At 46.4% G+C, this 15,428-nt stretch overlaps 1 long non-coding RNA gene across 1 annotated transcript; it reads right to left on the reverse strand.

Annotated features, from left to right (window-relative positions):
* Nucleotides 1–832: 832 nt before the first annotated feature.
* On the reverse strand, nucleotides 833–7,710 carry LOC104656926. Its single transcript, XR_747201.2, has 4 exons — nucleotides 7,470–7,710; nucleotides 6,089–7,379; nucleotides 2,240–2,279; nucleotides 833–1,062 (listed from the first exon to the last, which is right to left on the reverse strand). It is a non-coding gene; the product is annotated as an uncharacterized LOC104656926 (long non-coding RNA).
* Nucleotides 7,711–15,428: the final 7,718 nt, after the last annotated feature.

Consider the following 15,428-nt stretch of genomic DNA (forward strand, 5'->3'; position numbering starts at 1 on the left):
ACATTAGCTCCACAGGCACGGGAAGGGGCTTGGAAACAGATTGAACTCAGAGCATACATATCATGGGGGGGAGGGGCTGGGAGCTTGGGGTTGGGGGAAGCTGCCTCCACCGCTGAGGGCCCCACCTCATGGTTCATCCCTGGCAGGCCTGCAGATCCCCCTATACCCTCTCCCTGAAGATGGCCCATCTGTGCCTGGACAGGTTGGCATGTGTATTAGATTCTTAGGGCTACCACAGCAACGAACCACAGACTGAGGGGCTTAAATAACACAAGTATATTTTCTCACAGTCTAGGAGGCTGGAAGTACAAGGAGCTCAGGGTGTCAGCAGGGCTGGTTTCTCCTGAGGCCTCTCTCCTTGGCTTGCAGGTGGCCGCCTTCCCATGGTATCCTCACGTGGCCTCTCCTCTGATGCCCCTTCCTCTTCTTGGAAGGATACCAGTCCTATTGGATTAGAGTCTGCCCTAAATATCTCATTAGAACATAATTACCTCTTTAAAGACCTTAACTCCAAATATAGTTTTATTCCGGGGTTCTGGGGGTTAGGGCGGCAACATGTTGATTTTGGGGGACATACTTCATCCCATAACAGTGTGGGCTGCCATTCTCCACTGGTGCTCTATCCTGGAGACACACCCCTAGGGAGTTTCGTACAACATGCGGGTCATCTAGTTAAATTTGATTAAATTGTATTTCAAATGCTGCATGGGATACACTTACACAAAAAATTATCATTGATCTGAAATTTGCATTTAACCCAGCATTCTATATTTCTAGCTGCTAAGTCTGGCACTCCTACCCACTGGGAAACCTCCTACCCATAGCTTCTCACCTGGGCTGCCTGGGTCTGGGACGGGCACAGAAAGGTGGAGGGTGGAACTGGTGCCTAGAGGAGCAGCTGGAGTCTGGGAATCCCTCAAGGGCCCTGGCCTTGTGGCTCTCTCAGGACAACCTGTAGAAGCCACTGAGATGCTGGGGTGGCCTGTGGTTTGGTGGAAGCCACAGCATCTGTTTAGGCAAATCCTGGAGGTACTGCCCGTTTCTCTTCCAGTTTTCACATCTCTGTAGAATGGGAAATGTCATACAAAACTGGACCATACACAAATCATCCAATTTCCAGTTGCAGAAAACACATGACATCATACATATCATGATGATGAAAATATGGGTGCCCAATCCCTTACCCACAATTCTGAAATCCAAAATGCTCTGGGAACATTTTTTGTATGTAAATTTGGAGACAAAACCCATTTAGGGATAAAATTGATTTGAATGGACTTGGGACTATTTATAGACTTTCTTTATCCATTGGTGAGAATAGTGATACTGTGTTTTCTGGGGGGCACTGTCCAGACATGTGGGGGGTTGTAGGAGATTGGTCAGGGTGGTGGGAAAAATTGTAGAAAGATGCAAACCTTCCTGGAAAGCCAGGAGGTTTTATAAAAGCTTCGGAAAAGGATTTGGGCTGAAGGCAGCCAGATTCTCTTTTCTGGTACCTGAAAGCTTAGGTTAGATAACAAGGGGATGTAAAGAAACTGATCTAGATAAGTTAATTTACTTAGGCCTTGGAAACTGGCCTTTAATCATCTGTGTGCAGGACTGCTCTCTCTAGGGGAGCAACCATGTTAATTACCCACAAGTGTGTTGACTCGAGGCCTTTGTCATTAAATCTGTACTAAATAAATGCCTGAAGCACCAGCTTGTCAGGGCCACAGATGCTGACTCTTTACAGTACCCTCCTTGGTGTCTGCGAGTGGTCCAGTCCCCTAGCCCACTCTTTCACTGGATACCTGTGTCTGAGTGCATGTGTTCATCTGTCATTCGGCCAGGATCTGCGGGTCAGACCCAGCAGCAGGTGGTAAGTGATATTCAGGATATGCCCTGTATTACCAGCCTACAGCTCCCCAAACTCGAATGCCAAAAACCCACAGCTTTCTGGATAAGGGATTGTGCAGCTACAACAGCAGACAGGCACCGAGCTCTTAAACCATGGGAGGCACAATGCTAAGTGCTTTAGGTTTCTTATCTCTTTAATCCTCATAATCTGTGAAATGGATACTTTTATTTGCATTTTTGGTAAGTTATTTTTGTGTTGAAGTGTGACATGCCCACAGAAAAGCCCACGAATCAGGTACCCAGCTGGAAGAATTATTAGAAAGTGAGCCTGCGCCCATGACACTGCCCAGCGCCATCTCTCAGTAGCACCCCAGAGGCTCCCACCACAGGCTGCCATCATTACCTCCCAGATTCTCACTTTCATCACCAAAGATTCATTCTGCCTAGAAAAAAAAAAATGCTGTCATTTATTGAGCAGTTACTATGTTCCAGGAAATTTTATTATTTCTCACATTGACTATCAGGGTGAGTACTCTTTTTTTTTTTTTTTTTTTTTTTTTTGAGATGTAGTTGTGTTCTTGTCACCCAGGCTGGAGTACACTGGCATGATCTTGGTTCACTGCAACTTCTGTCTCCTGGGTTCAAGCGATTCTCCTGCCTCAGCCTCCTGAGTAGCTGGGATTACAGGCACATGACAGCACACCTGGTGAATTTTTTTTTTTTTTTTGAGATGGAATCTCACTCTTCACTCTGACACCCACGCTGGAGTGCAGTGGCGCGATCTCGGCTCACTGCAACCTCCGCCTCCTGGGTTCAAGTCATTCTCCTGTTTCAGCCTCCAAAGTAGCTGGGACTACAGGAGTGTGCCATCATGCCTGGCTAAGTTTTTGTATTTTTAAAAAATTTTTAGTAGAGACAGGGTTTCACCATGTTGACTAGGCTGGTCTCAAACTCCTGATCTCAGGTGATCCACCTGCCTCAGACTCTCAAAGTGCTGAGATTACAGGTGTGAGCCACCATGCCTGGCTAGGGTGAGAATTCTTATTATTTCATTTTACAAGCAAAAAGAAGCAAGAGTTGAGAGATGTTATGTCATGTTCTATTCTATATCATATTATGCATCATATCATGTTATGTATCATAACCTCAGCTCAGTGAATTCTCACAAACAGAACACACTTTTCTAAGTAGCACCCAGATTGAGGAACGGAATGTTAGAAGCAGCAGAGAAACTGCCCCGTCAATCCCACAGCCCCTCAAGTTGCTGCCCACTCCCAAAGGTAAGCACTGTTCTGACTCCTGACACCTTTTGCCTGTTTTTGAACTGCCTGTCAATGGAACAAAATTGTCTATTCTTTTTGGTGCCTGATTTTCTCTCAGCATGATGCTCATTAAGCCCATCCACATTGCCACGTGAGGCTGCAGTTTGCTCTTTTCGAGTGCTGAGTAGAATCCCACCATTTGAACACACCTCTATTTATTCACCCATTTTCCCCTTGGAGGATGGAGGTTAGAAATGTTTTCAGTTTTTAGCAATCACCAGCAGTGCCACTCTAAATTCTTGCAAGTCTTTTGGTGGACATGCACACATTTCTGTTTAGTGTATGTTTGGGGTGAATTGGGAGCATCACAATAGTGTGTGTGTGTGTATGTTTAGCTTTTCAAAAACTTCCAAACTGGCCTGGCATGGTGGCTCATCCCTGTAATCCTAACACTTTGGGAGGCCGAGGTGTTCAAGATCACTTGAGGCCAGGTGTTCAAGACCAGCCTGGCCAACATGGTGAAACTCCATCTCTGACAAAAATACAAAAAAAATTAGCCAGGTATGGTGGTGCATGCCTCTAATCCCAGCCACTCAGGAGGCCAAGGAAGGAGAATCACTTGAACCTGGGAGGAGGAGGTTGCAGTGAGCAGGGATCGTGCCACTGCACTGTAGCCTGGGTAGCAGAGCGAGACTCCATCTCAAAACAAACAAACAAACAGGCCATGTGAAGATGAAGGCAAAGATCAGGGTGATGCCTCTACAAATCAAGGAACCCCAGGTTTTGCCTGCCAACACCAGAAGTTAGAGGAGAGGCCTGGCAGATTTGCTCTCACAGCCTCAGTAGGAATTAACCCTGCGGACACCTTGCTCTTGCACTTCCAGCCTGCAGAGCTCTGAGGCGAGGCACTTCTGTGGTTTAAGCCCCTCTGCTCGTGACACCTTGTTACTGCAGCCCCAGCATACTCCTCCATGGAGTGATGCTTCATGTTTAAAAATACCTCTGCTCTGTAAAGAACACTCATCTGGCTGGGCATGGTGGCTCATGCCTGTAATCCTAGCACTTTGGGAGGCTGAGACAGGCAGATCACCTGAGGTCAGAAATTTGAGACCAGCCTGGCCAACATAGTGAAACCCCATCTCTACTAAAAATAAAATTTAAAAATTAGCAGGGCGTAGTGGCAGGCACCTGTAATCCCAGCTACTCGGGAGGCTGAGGCATGAGAATCGCTTGAACCCAGGGGGCGAGGTTGCAGTGAGTCGAGATCACACCACTGCACTTCCGGCCTGGGAGACAGAGCAAGACTCTGTCTCAAAAAAACAAACAAATAAACAAACAAACAAAAACCACTCATCCTAGTGTTCCTCGAGGTGGTCTGATTAGCAGCTGATGTGTTTACAACAGCTTTCCCTTTTCAAATGTGATTCCAGAAGCCATCAGATGCACGAATTGTTGTATGTCTGAATGCTTTAAGTGAAGGTTGATGGGAGCTGGCTGATTCTGGTCTACATGTGTGGCTGGGCTGACAAACAGGCATCCACTCACTTGGGCTGGGTCCCAGGAGCAGCCTCAGGAATTGAGATTCCTGCATCTGCCTTCATGGTCTTTATCTTCCAGGCCTCCCTCTCCCCGTCATGGCTCAGGCGGGGACCACAGCAGAGGGCGGGCCACGCCATCTTTCAAGGGCAGCTGGACCCGTGCTGGCAGCCGGACAAACCCTATTTGGCCAGGTGCAGTGGCACATGCCTGTAATCCCAGCACTTTGGGAGACTGAAGCGGGTAGGTCACTTGAGGTCAGGAGTTCAAGACCAGCCTGGCCAACATGGTGAAACCCCCATCTCCACTAAAAATACAAAAATTAGCCAGGCACTGTGGTGCATGCCTGTGGTTCCAGCCACTCGGCAGTCTCCATCTCAGAAATAAAGAACCCTCTTCTTCCTGGGCAGAGAGTTTCTCTGTTCTGGACGTCGCCCAGCAGCCCGGCCCCAAGGTGATCTCTCTGAATGGGTGAGGGGAGGGTCTCTTCCAGCTGAAAGCATCAAATCAGGACTATTGCTTCCTAAGAGCACGTGGCCCAGAACTGGGCTACAAATAGTACAATTTTTAAAAATTACACTAAGCTTTGATTTCAGAGTGTGTTGGTCTCCTGGGGCTGCTATAACTGAGTGCCACAAACTGGGTGGCTTAAGACAACACACATTTATTCACTTATAGTTCTAACAGAACCATATATCTCTGCCTTTCAATGGTAGATTCAAAACACATGATGATGGTGCCGTGATTGCAAAAATTAGTCAAGTGTGGTGGCATGCACCTATAGTCCCAGCTACTTGGGAGGCTGAGGTGGGAGGATCACTTGAGCCCAGGAGGTTGAGGCTGCAGTGAGCTATGATCATGCTGCTGCATCCCAGCCTGGGCAACAGAGTGAGAGAGATCCTGTCTCAGAAAAACAAACCAAACCAAACAAATTTGAAAGCCACTGTCTTATGTGGAAGAATTTGGAAGTCAATGATAACACAGGGAGGTAGTAATTACTTTCCAGGTTTCAGACGTTCTTGTGGGTCCCGAGAGGAGAGATGCTGTGGTGGTGTGAGGTCCAGGAGGACTCTGGGCTGGGTTGAATTGGGGTTGTACCACTTTCATCAGGAGGTCCTTGTGAGGACGACTCCATTGCCTGGGCCTCCACTTTTTCATCTGTAAAATGGGCTAAATATCTACCTTGATGGGGAGGAGGAGGATGAAATATCTCCTCACATTTATTGAATGCTGCCTGTCCTAGGATTTGTTCTGAGTCTTTTATGTGTGTTACATCAGTCTTTCTTCACAATACCCCTCTGGTTAAGTGCTAGTACCATTAGATTTATCAGTACAGGTAAGGACACTAAGGCACGGAGAGGTGAAGTCACCCGGCCAAGTCAATGAAAATCTGTATCATGTCAAATACTGTGTCTGGCACTTAGCAAGCACAGAGCGAATTTTAAGTTTCTTACCCTTAATTTTGTTAAAGGATCCTCAGATATAGGCAGACGAACAAGCTGGTGGAAGATGTGTGAGAAGCACGCTTCAAACTGCCAGGAAGCCGGCTTCTACGGAGTCCCAAAGTGTGAAATTAGCTCCTCTTCTGGGAGGGTCCCTGGAAACAGTGGCTGCTCCCTGCAGGAGGCGGAGTCCCTGCAAGCCCTACTCTTCAGCATCAGAGGAACTGCAAGGGGAGTCAAAGAAAGGGGACCCTCCCTTCCAGCCCTGAGGGGAAGACTCATCGATGGCTCCAGGGAGGAAAGAGAATGATGGGTCTGGCTCACAGTAAACTACCTTATTGCTGGTTTTTAAAGATGAGAGGTGCAGGAACCCCCAGACCTACTCCACACCCTGCAATACAGATCAGCTTCGAGGGGTCTCCACACCCCCTGCCCAGATGGCCAGCCCCACTCCTCCAGGAGAGTCTGTGGCCCCCACTCTCTGGAGGCCAAGGGAGAACAGAGCTGCATCTCCCTGGGGAAGATCAGACAAGTAATTAGACCAAACTGCAAGAGGCAGGTGCGTCATTGCTTCTCAGAAATGATAAACAGAGCACAAAGGGAGAATTGCATCACTTCTTCCCAGGGGCACTGGGACATTTGCTCTCAGAGTCCAAGCTGGGTCACATTTAAATCAGAGGGGGACTATGGACTGATCCTCTGCCGAGTGCAGAAATGTTTCATCAGCAATTAGTGTGAGCACTCTGAAAGGAAGCTAAATGTTCTCCTTGCCTTGTTCCCACGTTTGCTTGTTCCAAGTCGTGTCTTTATACTATCTTAACTATATAATGTCATTTATGCCATATTTTAAAATAGTTGTCTTTTTATAGACTCCATGACTTGGTTTGACTTCATTAACAAAACTTAGTAATTTACCTTGCACAGAGCCTGCCCATACTGGACATGAAATTAGTATTTGCAGAATAAAAAGATGTTGATGACAATAATAATATACATAATTACATAATAATTTTAAAGTAAAAGCTAACCTGCTGGGGCCCTCTCTTCTGCCTCCTGTCTGAAGAGGGCTGCCTCCGCAGTGAGCCTGGACGTGGACTACTGCACCCATGACCTTGCAGACATCAGGCTGGGAGCAGGTGGAGGCGGTTGGCAGAGGAAGTGGTAGAGGAGGAGAGGCCAGGAGCTCCCTGAGCCAGTGCTCCCAAGGAAGGAAGTCCATCAGAAAATCGCGGAGGGCCTGGGACCCAGGGTCCCCCATCCCTCTCCCCACTCACCCCAGCAGAGATTTGTTCCCGCAGAGCACCTGTGTTTTTGTTTGTTTGTTTTTATTATACTTTAAGTTCTCGGGTGTATGTGCATAAGGTGCAGGTTTGTTACATACGCTGTAAGGCACCTGTGTTTTAAAGTGTCCAGGTGGTCTCCAGCTGCCCGCTCCAGCTGCCCGCTCCAGCACTCGCAGGTTTGGAGTCCAGGGTCCCCAGGCTGTGGGATGGCAGTGAGCACACTGGCCTCCTGAAGTAGTGGGCAGGGCAGAGGATCCCAGGCCAGACTGCTCAGAGCGCTGTTTGCCAGCTAGGGGTGACATTCCTGTCCTGGCTGTGACTGTCCCCTCAGCTTCCGCCTTATTCACCCCTGATGGGAGGCCAAGGTGGAGCCAGGAGAGCTCTGTCCATGACTCTGCTCCAAGAGGCTCCTCCTCTGTGTGCACCCAGAAGGCCCACGGGGGACATGTTGTAGCCTGCAAAGCACTACTGCCTACACGACTGCACAGCCAGCTCCACAGGTTCCTCGGAAACGAGAGCGGGAGCCAAGATGAGGGCTACACGGCCAGGTGAACACCTGGGAGCAGTCTGTGTCCATCTCCAAGTTCTATTCATTTGCTAAGGCTGCCTAAGAAAGTGCTGCATACTGGGAGGCTTATAGCACACATGTGACTTTCTCACCGTCCTGGAGACTGGATGTCCAAGGTGCATCAGGCTGGTTTCTCTGGAGGCCTCTCTCCCTGGCTGCAGGTGGCCATCTTCCTGCTGCGCCCACTCTCGGCCTTTCCTCTGTGCACCAGCATGCCTGCGGTCTCTTCCTCTCCATATAAGGACCCCAGTCCTTGTGGATTAGGGCCCACCCGAATAGCCTCGTTTAACACCCATTCCCTCCGTAAAGGTCCTGTCTCCAAATACTGTCACACTGGGGGTTAGGGCTCCAGCGTATGAATTTGGGGGGACACCATTCAGTGCACAGCAAGAGGAAAACCACTTTCACAGTCACACTTCTGAGCACTTCCGAGCTGTGTGTTGCCTTACACGCCCAGCACCATGCATGAAGTATTGTCGCAGCTGTTTTCATTAGGATGTGTGGGAAGAGCATATCTGTCACCAGTTCCAGCACCCAGTGACCAAGAACACTTCCCTTTGGCTCTGCCTCTGCCTCACACTGGACTGGGGCTAGAACTCATGCCTGCAGGTGCCAGGCCTGAGGGCCGCGGGCTCGCTGCCATGCCCAGGGCACGGGCCATCCATCCCATATTCCACCCAGGTACACAGCAACATGAGTACCCAGGAGGGCTGCAACCCCTGGCTGCCACCAAGACCCCTTCTTAGCCTGGCCCCCTCGGTTCTTTCATTTGAGTAATGCAGGTTCTCTAGGCGCTATATACAGTGCTGTGCAAACTCAACTTCCAGCATCGTGCAAACAGACCCTTGTGAAGGGAGTCCTAAGACTACCTTTGGATATGGCGACTCGCTAGTAGGACTCACAGCACTAAGAAAGGCTATTAGACTTGTGCTTACACTTTGAAAATACAGATTTAAATTAGCAAAGGAGAAAGGAACATAGAGCAGAGTCCAGGAGAAACTGGCACAAGCTTCTGGTGTCCTTGCCCTGCGGGGCTGAACGGATAGCGCTTATTTTCCCCAGCAACGATGTGTCACTTGAGGTGTTAGCCACCATGAAAGCTTACCTATGCGTTGGTGTTCAGGGTTTTCATTGCAGTCAGTCACATAGGCATGCAGTGCCCATGTGACTGACCTCAGCTACTCGGACCCCAGCCCAACAGAGGTGAAATTAATAGAGCATGGCCCAGAGCCTCGGGCACGTGTGAACAGGCTTTCATCATAAATCACACTGTTGGCATAAACTAAGGATGTGGCCCAAGGCCTCAGACACATGAAGCCACCCTTATCAGGAGGGATACTCCAAGGATTCAGGGGTCATCTCTTAGGAGCTGATCAAGGCTGTGTGCAGGGTTTGGTCAATTCAGATCTGCTGAGTCACCCTTGACATCACAGCTGACATCTCTACGTCCCTTTGGCTGGAACATGTGGGAGCTGCTACTGTCAGTGTCAGAGGCTTTCGATTTGATTCATGTTTGACAGTATGATTTGGGAGAAATTATAGATTTTATCCTAATCTTCATTTATTTCATTATCAGTGAAGCAGAACAACTCTCTACATGTTTTATTGCCATTTGAATTTCTTGTGTGCTTTGTCTAGTCATTCATTCATACATATATTGAGTTATTTACATGTTTATAATTTATAGGAGCCCTTATGAACTGTGCATATAAACTCTTTGTCATATGTGGCAAATACACTTCTACTATTTCTTTTAACTTTATTCTTTTTTGTGAGCAATACAGAAATGTATATTTTTAATGTAGTCAGCTGGTCAAACTTTTCTTTCATGATTTCCGATCTTAGTGTTAAGATAACAAAGGTTTTCTGCTCCCCAAACTATACGCTGTCCAATATATCTTCTCATGCTTTAGTTTTAAACACGTAAATATCTGACCTTTTGGAATATTTTATTGTAATATATTATATTTATTATGTTATGTTATATTATATATTGTATTGTATTGTATTGTATTATATTATATTATATTATATTATATTATATTATATATTTCCTAGGGCTGTTATAACAAATTACCACAAACTGAGTGACTTAAAACATCAGAAATTTATTTTTTCACGGTTCTGTTTGCAAGGAGGCAGTAGGTTTGTGCTTTCTTGGACGGCTCCAGGGGAGCATCTGTCTGTTCCATGACTTTCTCTTCGCTTTGATGTCACCAGCAATCTTTGGCTTATAGATGAATCACTTGAGCCTTGGCCCCTCTGTCTTCACACGGCATTCTCTTTGTGTGTTTGTGTCTCTTTTCCTCTTCTTATGAAGATGTCAGTCATATTGGATTAGGGACCTCCTAATGACCTCATCTTAACTTGATTACAACTGCAGAGACCCTATTTCCAAAAAGGCCACATTCACTGGTACCAGGGGTTAGAACGTCAACATATCTTTTAGGAGGACACAATTCAATCCATAACATATATGGTGTAATAAAACTTCATTTGTTTTCCCAAATGCTTACCTAATTGTCGTAATGTCATTTTTTGGACAATCCACCCTTTATCCATGGGTTTATTTCAAGACATTATTCTGCTCTAGTAATGTATTGGTCAGTTCTGCTGAGGTCATATACTGTTTGACAAAGCATTGGTGTATAACCACCCAAGATAAGCAATTATGGAAGGATATTGGAGGGAAAAGTCAGCTAGCCTCCTACTGTTAGTATGATCAGTCTTTCCCAGTCGTGCAGTCTATAATGGGAGGCCTGTCTGAAAATACTTGCACTTCTCATTTTTATGCCCTTGTTTGGACTTGGGCTGTTCCTGCAACAGTTGGTTATGTTTGATTAAAAAAAAAGAGAACCGGCCAGATGCAGTGGCTCACACCTGTAATTCCAACACTTTGGGAGGCTGAGGCTGGCAGATCACTTGAGGCCAGGAATTTGAGACCAGCCTGGCCAACGTGGTGAAACCCCGTCTCTACTAAAAATGCAAAAACAAACAAACAAGCAAACAAAAAATGAGCCTGGTGTGGTGGTGCGTGCCTTTATTCCCAGCTATTTGGGAGACTGAGGCAATGAGAATCAGCTGAGCCTGGGAGGTGGAGGTTACAGTGAGGTGAGACTGCGCCACTGCACTCCAGCCTGGGTGACAAAGCAAGTCTCTGTCTCAAAAAAAAAGAAAAAAAAAAAGTAACTTTTTTCTTTCGTAACCACTACACTGATATAGGGTTTGAATATTAAGAGATATTAGTTTTACACATCTGCACAGAGTATTCCTCCAATCCCTGGAACAATCCAGGAGTGCATAAATTCTGACAGAGCTATTAGAGGCCATACCAATACTAACGGTTTAATGACCAGGAGAAACTCAGTCATTCCTTTAACATGGATCTATTGAGTGCCAGGCACTGTTCTAGATGCAGGAGCTACAGCAAAGCCTGGAACAGACAAGGGCCTCTGTTTCTTTTCAGCTCACATTTCAGTGGGGGAAAGACAAACCTAAGAGGTACAGAATACCTTCTCCAGAAGTAAAGGGAAGGTATGTCGCCTCAAAGTCCTGGGCAGAATCTGATCCTTTTCACAGCTGTATCCATCTTGTTGAAATCTACATTATTGGTGACATCCCCAAAAAGAGAAACGCACCGGCAGAATGACAGACAGGATGACACTCGAGTCTAAAGACATTCTTAACAGCAATCTCCCATTGGTAGCATACTTGATTAGTTCATCAGAATTTCCATTCCCATTTGTGAGAAAGGAGAAACTGAGGATCAGAAAGATTATCTGGTTATTTGATTTCGACAAAGATAATGCTTTTTAGCAATTCCTCAAGGAAGCCATCAGAGCCCTCATCCATATGACAGATGCGCAGTAAGTGATGAATTTTGCTGTGAACACCTGAGTTGGAATTAGTCATTGACTGGGCTCCGCTCCATGAGAAAATGAGGTGAAGGGGCCAGATACACACAGATAATATATTTTCTTATTTCTTTCATTGCTTGTCCATGTTCCCACGGATTATTATTGTTATTATTATTATTATTTTACAGAGTCTCTCTCTGTCACCCAGGCTGGAGTGTAGTGGCATGACCTTGGCTCACTGCAACCTCCACCTCCCAGATTCAAGTGATTCTCCTGCCTCAGCCTCCTGAGTAGCTGGAATTACAGGCACCCACCACCACACCCAGCTAATTTTTGTATTTTAAGTAGAGATGGGGTTTCACCATGTTGGCCACGCTGGTCTCGAACTCCTGACCTCAGGTGATCTGCCTGCCTCGGCCTCCCAAAGTGCTGGGATTACAAGCATGAGCCACCACGCCCGGCCTCGCATGGATATTTTTAACAGTTTATTTTGAAATAATTTCAGACTTAGAGAAATTTACAAAAATAGTATACAGAATTCATGTATATCCATTATCTAGCTACCTATAATGTTATAAATGTGTATAACTACGGTACAATGCTCAAACCCAGGGGAAAAATTTTGATACAAGACTTACTAACTAAGCTACAGACTTATTTGAATTACCCTAGTTTTCTCCCTGTGAAGTAAAGGATTAACTCAGCAGGCTTGGGGTGTTCAAACCCTGCATCTCGCAGAGAAAGGACTGGCCCTTGACTACCTTCCGGGAGAAAAACTCCTAAGCCCTTGAAATATCCTGCCTGATGACAGTCTTTGTTTACTTGGGCCCTTGGGCCCTATCAGATAGTCTGTATTAACAGCGTGATTTATGGTGGAGAGCCTTGGGTCTTGCTGTATCCGTTTGACCTCTTGAGGGCCTGCAGACGGAGTAGCTAAGGTCAGCCATGGAGGTGCTCCATGCCTCTATAACTGATCCCTAATAAAAAACCTGGGCCCCAGGCTTTGAATGAGCATTCTTGGTTTGGCAGTACTTTCTGTGTGTTGTCACACGTCACTGCTGGGAGAATTAAATGCGTCTGTATAGTTTCTCTGGGCAAAGACAACTAGAAACTGGTGTTTGTCTCTCCTAGAGTCTGCCCTCCGTGCCTTGTTCCATGCTAACTAATATATATGCTTTCACTGTAATAAACCGTAACTGTGAGTGTGACAGCTTTTTAAAGTTCTGTGAGTCCTTCTAGTGATTCACTGAACCTGAGGGTGGTCGTGGGGACCCTTGGCATGCTACCTAATATCCTCTCCTTTTCTTTTTTTTTTTTTTTTGAGAGAGAGTCTCACTCTGTCGCCCAGGTTGGAGTACAGTGGTATGATCTTGGCTCACTACAACCTCTACCTCCCAGGTTCAAACGATTCTCTACCTCCCAGGTTCAAATGATTCTCCTGCCTCAGCCTCCTGTGTAGTTGGGATTACAGGCCCACACCACCATGTCCAGCTAATTTTTGTGTTTTTAGTAGAGACGGGGTTTCGCCATGTTGGCCAGGCTGGTCTCAAACTCCGGACCTCAGGTGATGCACCCAAATTGGCCTCCCAAAGTGTTGGGATTACAGGCATGAGCCACCATGCCCGGCCCTAATATCCTTTTTCTATTCCAGGATACAATCCAGGGTCTTTTATTGTTGGTCTCCTTTGTCTCCTCCAATCTGTGACAGTTCCTCAGTGTCTTTGTCTTTCATGACCTTAACACTTTTGGTGACTACTGGTCATTTTGTAGAATGATCCTCAATTTCAGTTTGTCTGTTTGCTTACGATTCATTGAGTTCATGTAATGTGGGAAAAATGCTTTATACCAGATAACTGGGAATTTTAAGGAGAATAAGCTCTTCAATACCCCTGTACACACACACACACACACACACACACACACACACACACACTTTTTCCCTATCAGCTGGAATTCCCCGCGGCACTAAGCCTCTCTTGTAACATTGGCTCTCCACCTCTACTTTCACTATTCAGTTTGATGGTCAAATCTTGGGTGAAAGAGAGCCAGTGGCGGCCACTGTTATAGAGAAGAACTCCGCTTTCCCTGTTAACAGAGGCCTTTGTGCATCTGGTGGTCACAGCACTCCTCACATTCCTTAACTGACTCTCACCCCAGGTAGCTGGAGATCACTGAGGCAGGAATGTGGCAGACATTGACTCTTTTGTCTGCTGAGGGTAATAGTCAACCTTCTTCTGGGAAATGCTCCTTCTTCCCACCACGACTACATGGCTTGAAAGAAAGCTGCCATGATCTAACAGATTTTGCCCGCATGACCACCACTGATTGCTCAGAGCTGGGCACCTGAGCCTATTGGGGCCAATCAGAGCTCTTCCCTGGGATTTCTGGGCTTGGGAGGAAGCAGCACATTCTTCCCCTTGGAGGGTCCTTGCTTGTGGAAGAGCCAGGCTAGAGCAGGAGGGGTTGAATTGAATTCAGACAGAGGCGGAGATGAGCACTGGAGAGGGAGCCTGGCTTTGTCCCAGGTGCATTGGGAGGCCCAGGTATACCCTGCACACTTCCTCGATGATGGGAGCCTCACTAATACATGGACCACATTCCATCCTGTCTGCATACATGACACGTGGAAAAGGCTGGACACTTCCTATATCTCATGATTAGCCAGTGAATGAAACGAAAAGGGCCGGGTGATACTTCATCAACATCACAGTTTTTCTTAGGGTCATCTCTGCCTTTATGTTTCCATATATGGGATGTGGTAAATCAGAACCAAACATGTTGAACAGCATTCATTTTAACAGGCGTCTTCAAGAGACTGTCTACGTGATTAGCAAATACCATCTGCCCGCCTAATGAAATCAGAAGAGCCAGTGTTTTTCATCCTCAACTCAGGGATTAAAGAGGAAAAGCCAGTGTAAGCAGGTTACCTAGGTTAGCACAGCTGTGGAGAGGTGCATTGAACAGATTGTACAGCTCCGTCCCGCCCCAGTCAAGAGGAGTCAGTTAGGACACAACCCCAGATGCCAAAGGAAAAGAAAGGAAAGAAAGAAAGCAAGAGAGAAAGAAGGACAGAAAGAGAGAGAGACAGACACAAAGAGAGAAAGAAAGAGAGAAAAAGAGAGAAAGAGAGAGAGAAAGAAAAAGACAGAAAGAGAGAAAGAAAGAAAGAAAAAGAAAGAAAGAAAGAAAGAAAGAAAGAAAGAAAGAAAGAAAGTCTAGATTTTACTTCCCCAACAGCCCATTTTATAATAGATAAATAATTCAAGAAAAAAGAAATTGGTTAGAAAATGATAATGTTTGTCCACTCTATGGCTATGGCTATGCAAGGGGCAGAAATAGGAAACCTGTGTGTTTTGCCAAAAGAGAATCTGTTTGCTCATTTAAACTTTTTCCTTCTGATTATAAAACATACAAATTCTTTTATGAATAACTTTCACAATAAGGGAAAATACAAAGTGTGTGGGGCAGGTGTCACTGAGTGGAGGGAGAGGGCGTGGTCATTTTCTGCTCATGCCCACCCCGGTGAGGGCTGTGCCTGGGTGACAGGCAGGGTTGGGAGTGCTTCTGGAACCCGCTGAGGGGGCTCTTGGGAAGGGGATGCACCGGGGAAGAGAGCTTGGATCTCAATAATCTATCAGCTTTTG

The sequence above is a fragment of the Rhinopithecus roxellana genome, chromosome 3 (genome assembly GCF_007565055.1).
Source record: "Rhinopithecus roxellana isolate Shanxi Qingling chromosome 3, ASM756505v1, whole genome shotgun sequence".
Classification (NCBI taxonomy): Eukaryota; Metazoa; Chordata; class Mammalia; order Primates; family Cercopithecidae; genus Rhinopithecus; species Rhinopithecus roxellana.